The sequence below is a fragment of the Desmodus rotundus genome, chromosome 2 (assembly GCF_022682495.2).
Source record: "Desmodus rotundus isolate HL8 chromosome 2, HLdesRot8A.1, whole genome shotgun sequence".
Taxonomy (NCBI): domain Eukaryota; kingdom Metazoa; phylum Chordata; class Mammalia; order Chiroptera; family Phyllostomidae; genus Desmodus; species Desmodus rotundus.
In genome coordinates this window covers 203,228,445-203,241,067 of record NC_071388.1, presented here as the reverse complement: position 1 = coordinate 203,241,067, position 12,623 = coordinate 203,228,445, and the positions used below count along the sequence as shown (strand labels likewise).

Sequence of the window (12,623 nt, the reverse complement as noted above, 5' to 3'; positions counted from 1 at the left end):
ATTAAAAAAGGAAATCAAGGCTATCCTCCCAAGGAAGTTGAAGACAAGAATTATAAAAGAAAAAATATAGTATAAATATAATGAAGAAAAGCAGGATATAACTAAATCTCAAACAAAAAATAAGATTAATGAATCAATACAATTAAAAGATGGTTTTTTGAAGAGACCAACAAAATGGAAAGTTTGATCAAGAGAACAAAAGAAATGATGTAAGTGAACAATCCTACAATAAGAAAAAGAATGTGTCTCCAGTTAAGGAAAATATTAAAACTTTATAAAAGAAATCCTTGCATAATTTCTACCAATAAATATGACAATCTAGAAAAAATGATTACTTTTTATGAAAATATGAATGATTAAAACTGAGAGTCAACAGAAGCACTAAATAAAACTAAAAGTAACAGGAGAAATGTATAACGCCCTTCCAGACCGGTGCTAACCCCTCCCTCTGCCCACACCCACACACAAAGGTATCAATTTCAAACAGTTCAAACAGTATATTTATGGACAATTCCCAGCAATCCTTTGACGAAAAGAAAGTGTGCAAATTAAATACACTTTCCATTCATTAAAGCAATTTCAAATTACCCCAAATCACCGGGACACCACTATAGTTCTGCTATCAAAACCAGGTACATGCAGGGTAAATGCAAACTGCACATCAGTGTTGCTTTAAACACATGAGGTTAAATCCTCTTGTGAAATATTCGTGAGTCCAGTCCAAGAGTGAATGAAAGAGCTGTGTGACGTGATGGAGGATCTCAAGAATTCTCGGAAGGTCACATTAGAAAATCTATCTGTGCTTTTGGTTAAACCGGGCAGATAGAAGTCATCCACGTTTATCTGTGTTCCCTCTGAAACCCCACAAGATCACCTGCCAGAGAGTTCCACTGCATGCAGAAAGCAGCAAGGACGAAAGAACGGGAGAGGACAGAACATCAAAACCAGATGTCAAATGGAGCATTTTGGAAGACAGGATATTCCTGTGTAAGTGGTAGCCCATGTCACAGAGTGGAGGAAGAAGAAACCCAATTGGACCCCTGTCATCCCATATGCAAAATCAACTCAAAATGGATTAAAAACTTAAATGTAAGATCTGAAACTGTAATATATAACATTGGCACTATAGTTAATAACACGGTATTGTACATTTGGAAATTGCTAAGAGAGTAGATCTCAAAAGTTTTCATCAGAGGAAAAGTATTTTTGTGATTATGCGTGCTGATGGATGTTAACCAGACTTATTGTGGTGATCATTTTGCAATATACACAAATATTGAATCATTATGCTGTATACCTGAAATTGATATAATGTTATATATCTATTATATCTAAACTTAAAAAATCTATAAATTAGTAAGAACTAAATATACTCTTGCTATAAGATCCAGGGGTTGTGCTCCTTGGTATATACCACAAAGAACTGAGAGATTATGTCGGTACAAACACCTGCCCATGAATGTTTACAGCATCTTTATTCAGAATTGCCCAGACGTGGAAGCAACCAAGATGGCCTCTAAATGATAACCTGGTAATCTGTGGTATGTTAAGACAATGGACTATTACTCAGCATCAAAAAGAAATGAGCTATCAAACCATGAAAAGTCAGGGAAGAATCTTAAATACATGTTACTAAGTGAAAGAAGCCAAACCGAAAGGTTGCATAGTGTTTGATTCCAACTGTACAACATTCTAGAAAAGGCAAAACTATGGAGACAGTAAAAAGATCAGTGGTCGCCAGAGGTTAGTAGGGGGGAAGAACAGGCAGAGTTCAGAAAATTTGTAGAGCAGAAAAACCACTCTGTATGATACTGTAAGGGTAATTATACATCTGTCCATACCCACAGAATGTACAACAAGAGTGAACCTTAATACAATCTATGAACTTTGGGTGATAATGATGTGTCATTGCAGGTTGATAATTGTAACAAATGTACCATTTGAGGGGGGATGTTGACAATGGAGTAGACTGTGCATGTTTGGGGGAGAGGATATACGGGAAGTCTGTGCTTCCTACTCAAGTTTGCTGTGAACCTAAACTGCTCTAAAGAGTTAAGTTTATTTTCAATATATTTTAAAAAAACCAACCTGCATTTGTAAAACTTTTTGATGTTGTTCTCGGCAATAATTTCTTGGATTTGACACCAAATGCACTGGCAACAAAACCAGAAACAAACAAGTGGGACAACATCCAACTAAAAAGCTCTGCACAGTAAAGCAACCATTGACAGGGCTAAAAGGTACCCGATAGAATAAGAGAAACTATTTGCAAACCATTTATCTGATAAGAGGTTAATACCACCAAAATATAAGAATATCTCCTACAACTCAACAACCATAACAATAGCACCACCAACAAAAACAAAACAAACCCTCAATTAAAAAAAGTGGGCATAGGACTTGAATACACATTTTCCCAAGAAGACATACAAACTGCTGCCAGGTATCTGAAAAGGTGCTTAACGTCACTAATCATGAGAAAACTGCAGACTGAAACCACAATGAGATACCCCCTCACAGTTGTTAGAATGGCTCTTATTAAAAGAAAAAGAACTAATGTTAGGAAGGATGTGGAGAAATTGGAACTCTTGTACCCTGTTAGAGGGAAGAAGTGGTACAGCACTGTGGAAAACAGTAGGAAGATTCCTCAAAACATCCCCACTGTGGGATATTTAATTATATGAATTAGAATCAGGATTGGAAGAGACATCTGTACCTCCTTGTTCACGTCAGCATTATTCACAATTGCCAAAGTATGGAAACGACTCAAATGTTCACTGGCAGATGAATGGATAAAGAAATGTAGACTATACTTACAATGGAATATTATTCAACCTTAAAAAAGAAGGCAATCCATTTGCAACAACAAGGATGAACTAGAGAACTGAACTCGGCTCAGTGAAGTAAAGCAATCTCAGAAAGATGTATATTACAGGATTCCACTTACACAAGGTATCTAAAACAGTCAAAGTCACAGAGGCAGAGAATGGAATAGTGGTCGCCACGAATGGTGGAAAGGGAGATGGGAAGATGTTTCTCAGTGGGTATAAAGGTTCAGTTATGGAAGATGAATAAGTTCTGGAGGTCTACTGTAAAACATAGTACCCAGAGTTAACAAACGCGAGAAAGGCTTTGGAGATAATGGGTATGTTTAGCACCGTGGTTGTGGTGACGGCATCATGAATGTGTGGAGACATCCAAATCCATGACGACACATACATTAAATATGTACAAATTTCATATTTCAATGATAACTCAATACATATACAAATGCATATTTAAAAATATATAATCACTTACACAGGGGGAAAGTAGCGAGAGGCAAGTGAAAGGTTCAGGAATCAGAAGCCCCGTTACTGCAGAAGACAGGTTGGGAGGTAAGTGAAGACTGGCATAATGAGGCTCACCAGTCTTCTGGAGGGTCTGTTCATTACCCAGAGCCCTAACGGGTTGTTCAAATCTCATTCCTAAATGTGGATGGACACCCAGTGGGGGCCTGATGGAATCTTTGAGAACAAACAAAACATGGGTCAGGAGCTGGGAAAAAATGAACTCTTAAAAGAACCTTGGAAGAAATTAATTCCACGACGGAATTAAAAAGTTATCATCCTTAGTAACAGAGATAAAATATTAGATTCATTAAAAAAGGGGGATTTCTTGCCACCCTTGTGACTCCTCTTCTTTTCCCAAACATATTGAATTGGCTCAGGCTGACCTCTGACCTCTTTTCCACCTGTGCTCCTTCCCTGTGTAATCTCATCGAGTCCCATGGCTTTGAATAGCAGCCACACACGGGTTAATTTCCAATGGACTCTCTGCCTTATACCCTTTCCCTGGATTCCAGGTTTATATTCAACCATCTCCACTTGGATGACCCTGGCAGGTTTTTCACACTTAGCCAGGTAAGAACCTATCACTGACCTTTAAATCACCTCCTGAAAATGTCTCATTCTTCAGTTTTTCCAAATATAGGATTTAACAAATACACATAACACTTACTAAGTACTAAACACTATCCCAAGCTATTATGTAACTCAGTGAATTCTGCCGGCACATGTGAGGTGTGTGCTCTTATGATCCATGTTACAGATGAAGAAACTGAGGCACAGAGATGTGAAGGAATTTTCCCCAGGTCACATAACTATTAAAGAACAGAATGAAGCACCAGGGTCCTGACCCTTTAATCACGACCCAATATTTCTATGTAGGCAAATGAAAACTTTATCCTTCAGTTTCTTTGACTAAAAGTTTTGGAGTCTTCTATGGCGCCTCCTCTCTCACACTTAGCATGTACTCCATATTCAACTGTCCTTGGCCCCACCATAGACCTGGACCCAGTATCCCACCCCTGTTCTGCATGTCCATTGCAGCAACCTGGTCCCGGTCACCACCGTCTCTTGCCTCAGCTGGTACAGTAGCTACTAACTCGTCTCCCTCTTTCACATTTGCCACACCGTAGCTGTTCTCCAACACCAACTAAGCTGAAGAGGTATTTTAAAACCAGTAACAGATCATTTCACTCTACCAAAACCCCTCCAAGGTCTCCCCACTTTATTTTGAATGCAATCTAAAGTCTTGACCATAACCTATGAGAAAACACAGGACCTGTATCTCCAGCCTCATTTCCCACCATCCCTCTCCTAGATCACTGCCCTGGGGCACCCTAACCTCCTCGCTTTCTTTGGACTTTCTAAACAGAGTTCTTTTCCTGCCCTTTCATTGGCTGTGTTCTCTGCTTAGCACATTTCTTCAAGAGTTTGTGTGGTGCTTTTCCTCAGTTGATTCAGGACTCTCGTCAAGTAATACAGCCTCTTGGAAAGGCCTCCCAGGGCATCCTGTCTAAAACACTCTCACTGCACTCTGCCCAGGGACGCCACATGGCCTTTCTTTTCCTACGCTTACCACTTTCTGCCACTGTCATGTATTTACTTATTCTTCTGTTTGGTTCACTTGTCTCACCATGATATTCTGGCACCTAATTAAGGGCCGGGCACATGGTGTCGGGAAATATTTGAGAACGAATGAATAAAGTATTATATTAATATATAGGAGAATATGGTTAGAATTCTGAGCACATAAAAGGCATTCTTAAAAAAGACACAGGAGGATAGCACCTGGCAACCTGGAGTACATACAATTTTTGTATGTAATTTTTGAGCAAGGTGGAAAAGTAGACTAGGCTAAAGATGAACCTATATAATTGATCTATCAAAAAATTGATCAGAACAACCAGCTAACTCTCATAGAGGAAGACACTGTGGCTGCTTCCGTAGCAGCCACGCCTGGGAACCTGAATGAATAGCTGTCGTCAGAAGGTCGGGAAAGACCGAGTTGAAATCTCTCCCTCACTAATGGCAGAACTTCACGAAGGTTCGATAAAAGGAGCACAGACAGGTGAAAACCCACTGAAGAAAACCCTGATGCCTTCACTGTTTGATTTCAACAGATCCTAAAAAAAGATCATAGAGACCAAAATGTTGATGGGTGAAGTGAAGAGAGAAGCTGCCTCTTCACTTGCTGAGGCCAAGTTCACAGCAGGGACTTTAGCACCACCATTACCCAGAATGTAAATAAAGCCCAAGTGAAGATTTGTGTGAAGGAAGATTATGTAGCAGGGGTTACTTTGCCAGTGTTTGCATATTACCACGAGGGAACAGATTGGTATGAACTGACCGATTTAGTCGGAGGTAGGGAACAATTGACTAAATTAAGGAGAGATTACACGAAAACAGTGGAATGCTGGTGGAACTAGCCTCGCTGCAGACTTCCTCTGTGACTTGGGATGAAGCTACTAAGATGACCAACAGGTGTGTCAATGCCATTGAACATGTCATCATTCTCTGGATTGAACATACCCTGTATCATCACAGAGCTGGAGGAGAGAGAGTGAGAAGAGCTATACAGGTTAAAGAAAATACAGGAAAAGAAAAAGATCCTCAAGGAAAAATCTGAGAAAGAAGTTGGAGCCATGGAGGGCAGCTGGAGAGGTGAGGGAGCCCGCCAATCTTCTGGCTGAAGAGAAGGATGAGGGTCTTCTGTATGAATAATTTTTCTTGCTCTGGTTCTTTCAGAGGCCCTAATATGGCACCATTTTAGTTCACAGTGTGTAGATTTGGGTTGTCTGTTTATTTTTTGGCCTAAGAATTTCACTGGTTGTAAAATTTCCCTGGATGTCCATTTATGGGATTACCTTTGCAGAATTCTAATTTTGCAACCACTTATCACAGATGAGATTTAGAGAACCCCCTGCCCCCCAGGAACTTGTAGAATTTATTCTGCAGAAGAATCACCCTACTCCATCTACATCTGTATTACAAGCGATAGGCTTACTAAGCATGTTAGGAAATTCCCCTCAGGAACAGGAAGTTGTCTCAGGCCAACACAAATAGGCCATCCACTGGGAAAGCACCCTTCGTCCCTACCCACTCACACATGTTGGTGCTGTGTCTGTGATAGCTGCAGCCATCCTTGTGTTACTGTGGTACTTCTCTCCTCAAGCTTTATGGAAGCCTTCACTTATTTTACTTTGCATGACAGATCTCTATTCTCTCTCTCATGGAACGGTTTTGCCAATTTGATTGTGACTATGGTATAAACAGTAATATGTTTAAAAAATTCATCAGAGGGTAAAATGAAATGGTTTGAGGCAGGCCAGAAGTCCAGTCTGGAACAATTAGAGTTGCTAGATAGAACACAAAACAAACAAACAACAAAACCCCCAAACCCCAACTATTTGAACAGGGATTAGCAAGTTACAAAGCAACGTAGGGCAACTTGGGGAGCTGAGGGGCTATAGTTTTCTTTTTCTGGGGAGCATTTGCTCATTCTGGGAGCAGAGGCTGAGACTCTGGGCCAAGGCCAAGGAATGCTACTCTGAGCAGGGAAAACAGAAGAGCTTGTCAGGGTCATGCAGGGCTGGAGACTTGAAGGGCCCCAGTACACAGCCAGTCCTCCTTCCCAATGTTGGGTAAAGCTGTTCAGATCAGGAGGCTGGAGGAACTACGTCAAAAATCTCTGAAAGCAGAGCAGACATACCTGCAGGCCCGCCATGCAAAAACGGCAATGACAATTATTGTATGATGAGACCCTAAACGGAGAAAGATGAAAGCCCTGAAGGAAGTGGCTACAAGGGCTGCAGTCCCTTTGCTCCCGAGAGCACCTGTCAATTCTGGACACAGCGAGCTGCTGAGAATCTGGACTTGGTGGAGGACAGAACACTGGCCAGAGGACAAAGAACTAACAGAAGTTTTGATGTCACATGCGGTTGGAGGACAAAATTAAAGATTTCAAGGAAATAAAAAACTTGGTTGGGTTTCTCCTCAAGAACTTTTCTCAGCTTTAAAGCTGCATGAAGCAAGAAGCCAAAGACATGACAAAACCTTGGAAATGCAGGAAACCTGAACCCAGTCTCTCAGTGGAACGCCTTGGATGTCTGCATTTGGGATCAGGGCAGACCAGGGGTATATTAAATCTTATCGAAAATTCAAACCCATTTTGACTCATTTCATGGCTTGATTTACTTCAGGTAAGCCACTTCATTCCTTCACCTGCACAGCAGAGGACAGGGGGGCCGCTCTCCTGAGGAAGATAACATCTGGAGGCTCTGTGTCTTGTGTACACACTGTCTCTCATTCAATCAAAAATTAATATGTAGATGTCAAAAGACAGAATTATAGGACAAAACCAAGAAAAAAAAAGGTAATGGAAGCAGATGGTCCATAGATTGGAGTTAGCACACACACAAAAACTATGATTAAAATGCACAAGAAAATGTATAGACAGTAAATAAAGAAAATTAAACAATTCCACCAGAGAACTGGAACCCACAAATAATAATCTAATGGATATTTTAGACCTAAAAATATATAAGTTCTTAAATTAAACTCAGTAAAAGGATTTAGCAGAAGATTGGGTACAGAAAAAAGATAAAATTAGTGAATTGGCAAATAAGAAGACAGAGATCAACAGTGGATATCCAACTAAAGCACAGAAATTTAAAAAAAGCACATAATAAATATGTGAGAAATGGCTAAAGGATCTCATCTGGGGAGGGCAGAAGACATGTTTGAAGAGAGAATGTCTAAGAATTTTTGAAAATGGATAAAAGACATCAACTCACAAATTCAAGGAAGTCTGAAAACCCCAATGAGATAATTGCAAAACAAAACCAACAAAAACTATGAAAAAAAAACAATAAAATCTAAACTCATTACAGTATAATTGCTAAGAGAAAAATATCAGAATCAGGGAAAAACTTCATGAGTCACAACCAAACCTCAAGCCATAACTTTTAAAAATGACAATCAATCATTCAACCAATCAATGGCCATAAATTCCTGGTGTGGTGAGGCAGGATTAAAAACATTCTCAATACCCTTTTCAACTTCCATATACAATAGCTTTCTGTTGAAGAAACTGAAGTGTGAAAAAGCATTTAAATGTTACTAATCATTGAAGAGGTGAACACACTGTAAGGACTTACTATGCAAAAGTGAAGGGGAAGGAGAAACTAGGGATTAGGGGAACACTGAAGCCACTTTGGACTTCAGGGCATTTGCTGATCCCAGAAAACCAGACCCTCAGGTTTGACAACATTAACGTGTGACAGGCACAGAAATGAAGTTTAGGGTCTGCATGGTGTGGAGAGGCTAACAGGGGGTCCAGACCCTGAGCATCAGTCCCATCTTCACCACGAGAATGAAGGAGAGAGGAACAGCTCTGGCCTGGAGTGCATACCCAGGAACCCACTCTCGGACGCTGGCCTTGTGTGAAAGTGTTCTCAGGGACCTGGATGTGGCAAACAGAAATCCTTTCTAAAAGCCTAAGTTTCACTGCAGGCCTAAATCTCGCTCACAAGTAATTTTTTTTTTCAAATGCAATTGATATGGAATAAAAACTCCAGCACAATATAAGCAACATAACCTCTGTGAATAGAGTGTGGAAAGGGAAAAGCAGTAATTGTACAGTGGAGAAGCCTGAAAACACCACTTCAACTCAATGCTCAAGGACAACAGCCCAGGTGACGAGTTGGGCTGACGTCTCCCCTGATGTGATGTGTCAAGAAGGGCACTTCTCCTCCAGGAATTTTTTCATAAAACCCATTACCCTGGTCTAATTACGAGAAAAACATAAAGATGGACCTAAGTTGGAAGACATTCTACAAAATGCCTAACTAGTATTTTCAAAGTGTCAAGGTCATGAGAAACAAGGAAAGGCTGAGAAACTGTCACAGGCCAGATAGAATAGGTGACAAGATGACTGAAGGCAGCGTGGTACGTTAGAGGGAATCCTGGCGCAGAATAAGGACTTCAGTGTGAGGAACAGGTGAAATTTAAAAAGTCTGTGGTTTACAATGAAATATCACCTCGCACCTGTCAGAATGGCTATCATTAATAAATGAACAAACACAAGTGTTGGCAAGGATGTGGAGAAAAGGGAACCCTCATGCACTGCTGGTGGGAATGCAGACCGGTGCAGCCAAGGGTGGAAAACAGTATGGAGGTTCTGCAAAAAAATTAAAAATGGAACTGCCTTGTGACCCACGATTCTACTTCAGGGCATATAACCGAAGAAACCCACAACAGTAATTCAGAAGAATATATGCACCCCTATGCTCATTGCAGCATTATTTACAATAGCCAAGATGTGGAAGCAACCCAACTGTCCATCAGTAGACGAGTGGATAAAACAACTGTGATACATGTATGCAACAAAGTATCACTTGGTCATGAAAAAGAATGAAATCTTGCCATCTGTGACAGCTGGAAGGTATGCTAAGAGAAATAAGTCAGTCAGAGAAAGACAAATACCACCTGTTTTCACTCATATGGAATCTAAAGAAAAATAAAGAAACAAAACAGAAACTGATTCACAGATATAGAGAACAGGCTGAGGTTGCCAGAGAGGAGGGCTGTTGGGGGACTGAGTGAAACAGGTGGAGGGATTAAGAAGTACAGACTGGTAGCTACAAAACAGTCATGGGGATGTAAAATACAGCATAGGAAACATAGTCGATAATATTGTCATGACTCTGTATGGTGCGAGTTGGGTACTGGAAATATTAGGGGGAACACTTTGTAAAGTATATGATTGTCTAATCACTATGCTGTACACCTGAAGCTAATATAAAATGATATTGAATGTAAACTGTAATTAAAAAAAAATTAAAAGACATTCACTCTTATTTTTAGAGAAAGGGGAAGGGAGGGAGAAAGGGAGGGAGAGAAACATTGATGTGAGAGAGAAACATTGACTGGTTGCCTCTTGCACACGATGCCCAACCAACTGAGCCACACCAGTTAGGGGGTAATTAAAACATTAAAAAAAATCACAATTAGAAAAAGAAAACAAAAAAATCTGTGGTTTAATTAACACTGACGTAACAACGTTGGTTTTTCAGCTTTGAAAAATGTATCACAGTGGTGTAAAAGGTTAACATCACAGAAAATGAAACTGGATGTGTAGTATATGAAAACCTGTGTAGCATCTTTGCAATTTTTCTGTGAATACAAAAACAGTAGTTTATTTTTAAAAAAATCTTTGTAAGCGAGAACAGCAGAAAAAGTAGAAAAGAGGGACAGGAACACCTCATACATTGAAAATATCAGATACCAACTACAAAAACGTCTTTAATCTGGATAAGTTTTCCTATTAAAAAAGAAAACCTACAGCAAATAGCTTCCACAATTGTACAATGAGGAAAGCTTTCTCTTTGGGATTAAGCTTAAGATACAGATGATTTCTATCATTACTCGTATTCACCATTATACTGGAAATTCTGGCTAACACAATCAGGCCAGAAAAATACATGATAAGTGTGTAAGATTAGATTTGTAGAAATGAAACTGTCATTATGAATATATTATGTAAATTAATATATATACATATACATCCATATGTCACCAGAATTAAAAAGAATTTGGCAAAGTTTTAGTTTATTTTTATATCTTAGTAGCTAGAAGCAGCTAGAAAGTTCATTTTAAATTGTGTAGATTTAATAGCCTAATAGTTTCATGATATCAAGTATCCATGAACTAATCTAGCAGAAGTATATGACCTCTAGGGAAAAACAGAAATTTTAGCTGAAGATGTTTTTAATTAATAGTATACATATACCATATTACTAAGAGAGAAGACACAATATTATAAAGATGTCAATTCTCTTCTGATCGATCCATCTATTCATTACAATCCTACAAAATAAATTCCAACAGGATTTTGACAGGCTGGTTTTGACAGGCAAAGGGCCAGGGCACATAAGAAGGAAAGAAATGGGAAGATGCACTCGGCCAGATGTCAAAGTTCCTATGAAGCCGCCGTCACTACGACAGCGAGGGCCACGGCACAAGGAGAGGCTCTCGTAGGCTGGGGCAGGGGACAGAGAGCACAGGCTGACCCTGCACACGTGGCCATGGCTAATGAAAGGGCAGCAGAGCAGAACAGAGGGCAGAAGGGGGGTTAGCTAAACGTGGTGCCTCAGAAAAACTGGCAAGAAAAGTCCTTCAAACTGTACATTAGATGCCAAGAGATCCAGCCTCAGATAAGACAGGAGATGTAAAAAACAATTCACCCAGATGAGGACAGTGCAAAGGTCAAGCATGAGTGAGGTGGGCTGTACAACCACAGCAGGCAGGAGAGAAAGAAAGTGAAGGAACACAGATGCCAACCTGCAGCAGGGTCAACCTGTGGGAAAAACCGAGGGGGTGAAGATGTCCCCAAAGTTCTTAATGTCACGGAAACACATACATAAATAAAGCAACAGTGTGCAGATGGGCAGATTTAGAAACAAAACGTGGCTTAAAGTTGAGTGTGTAGAGCTATGGAAGGAAATTAAGACCCCCCTCCTCAAAAATAAACACAATCAACTTTATAAAAAATTAACAAGAAACCAAAAAACTACTAAAAACTACATAATTTTCATAGAAGAAAGGTTTGAGATAACGATCATGGACAGAAAGGAAAAAGCTAAAGAGATGATTTATTAGGGCCAGATAAATCTGTGAAGGCTAAATAAATTGAGCCTTCCAGGGGAAGAAGACTTTTGCTTCCAAATTAAAAAAGAATATGTTTTTGAAGACACTACACAAGAAGCCTTCCCTGAAGTAAAAGCAGAATTGAATCTGCCACCTTTTGAACACAAAAACTCTGGTTAAAACAGAGTGCATGGAATTCACCAGTACTGTCAGCATTGCCTTTATTTATTTGTAATAAACAGGGTGCATCTATCTGATAAAGTCAATACTGTAGGTTTTTACTCTAAATTTGAAAGCTTTCATAAGATAGAAGTCACCACAAACAAAATTTAAGAAAAGGAAACTCTATTTATTAAACTTTCAGAATATTTAGCCAGCTCTCCTTTACCATCAAGGAAAGGGCCATCACGCCAACCAATAACATTGGCCAAAAATAAACCAACAATTCATAGGTGAGGCAATTTAAGTGCATAATGGACACGGAAACCTGCTCAATCCCCATGAAATCGGAGAATGCAAATTAACTAAATGAATCTGTTTATCTAGCACCTTCATAAAAACGGGTGTTGGGAAGTGATTTCATCTCATTCACTATTGTTAAGAGAATATATTGGTTTGGCTACTTAGAAAGTCAGCTTGGCAGAATCTATA

General features: G+C 39.6%; 1 protein-coding gene and 1 pseudogene across 8 annotated transcripts in view; one reads left to right on the top strand and one right to left on the bottom strand.

Moving 5' to 3' along the window:
* Positions 1-12,623, bottom strand: part of SP100 (SP100 nuclear antigen) — a 77,287-nt gene that overhangs the window by 57,175 nt on the left and 7,489 nt on the right. The gene's annotated exons all lie outside the window — the stretch shown is intronic.
* Positions 3,142-6,617, top strand: LOC139440675 (V-type proton ATPase subunit D pseudogene; annotated as a pseudogene).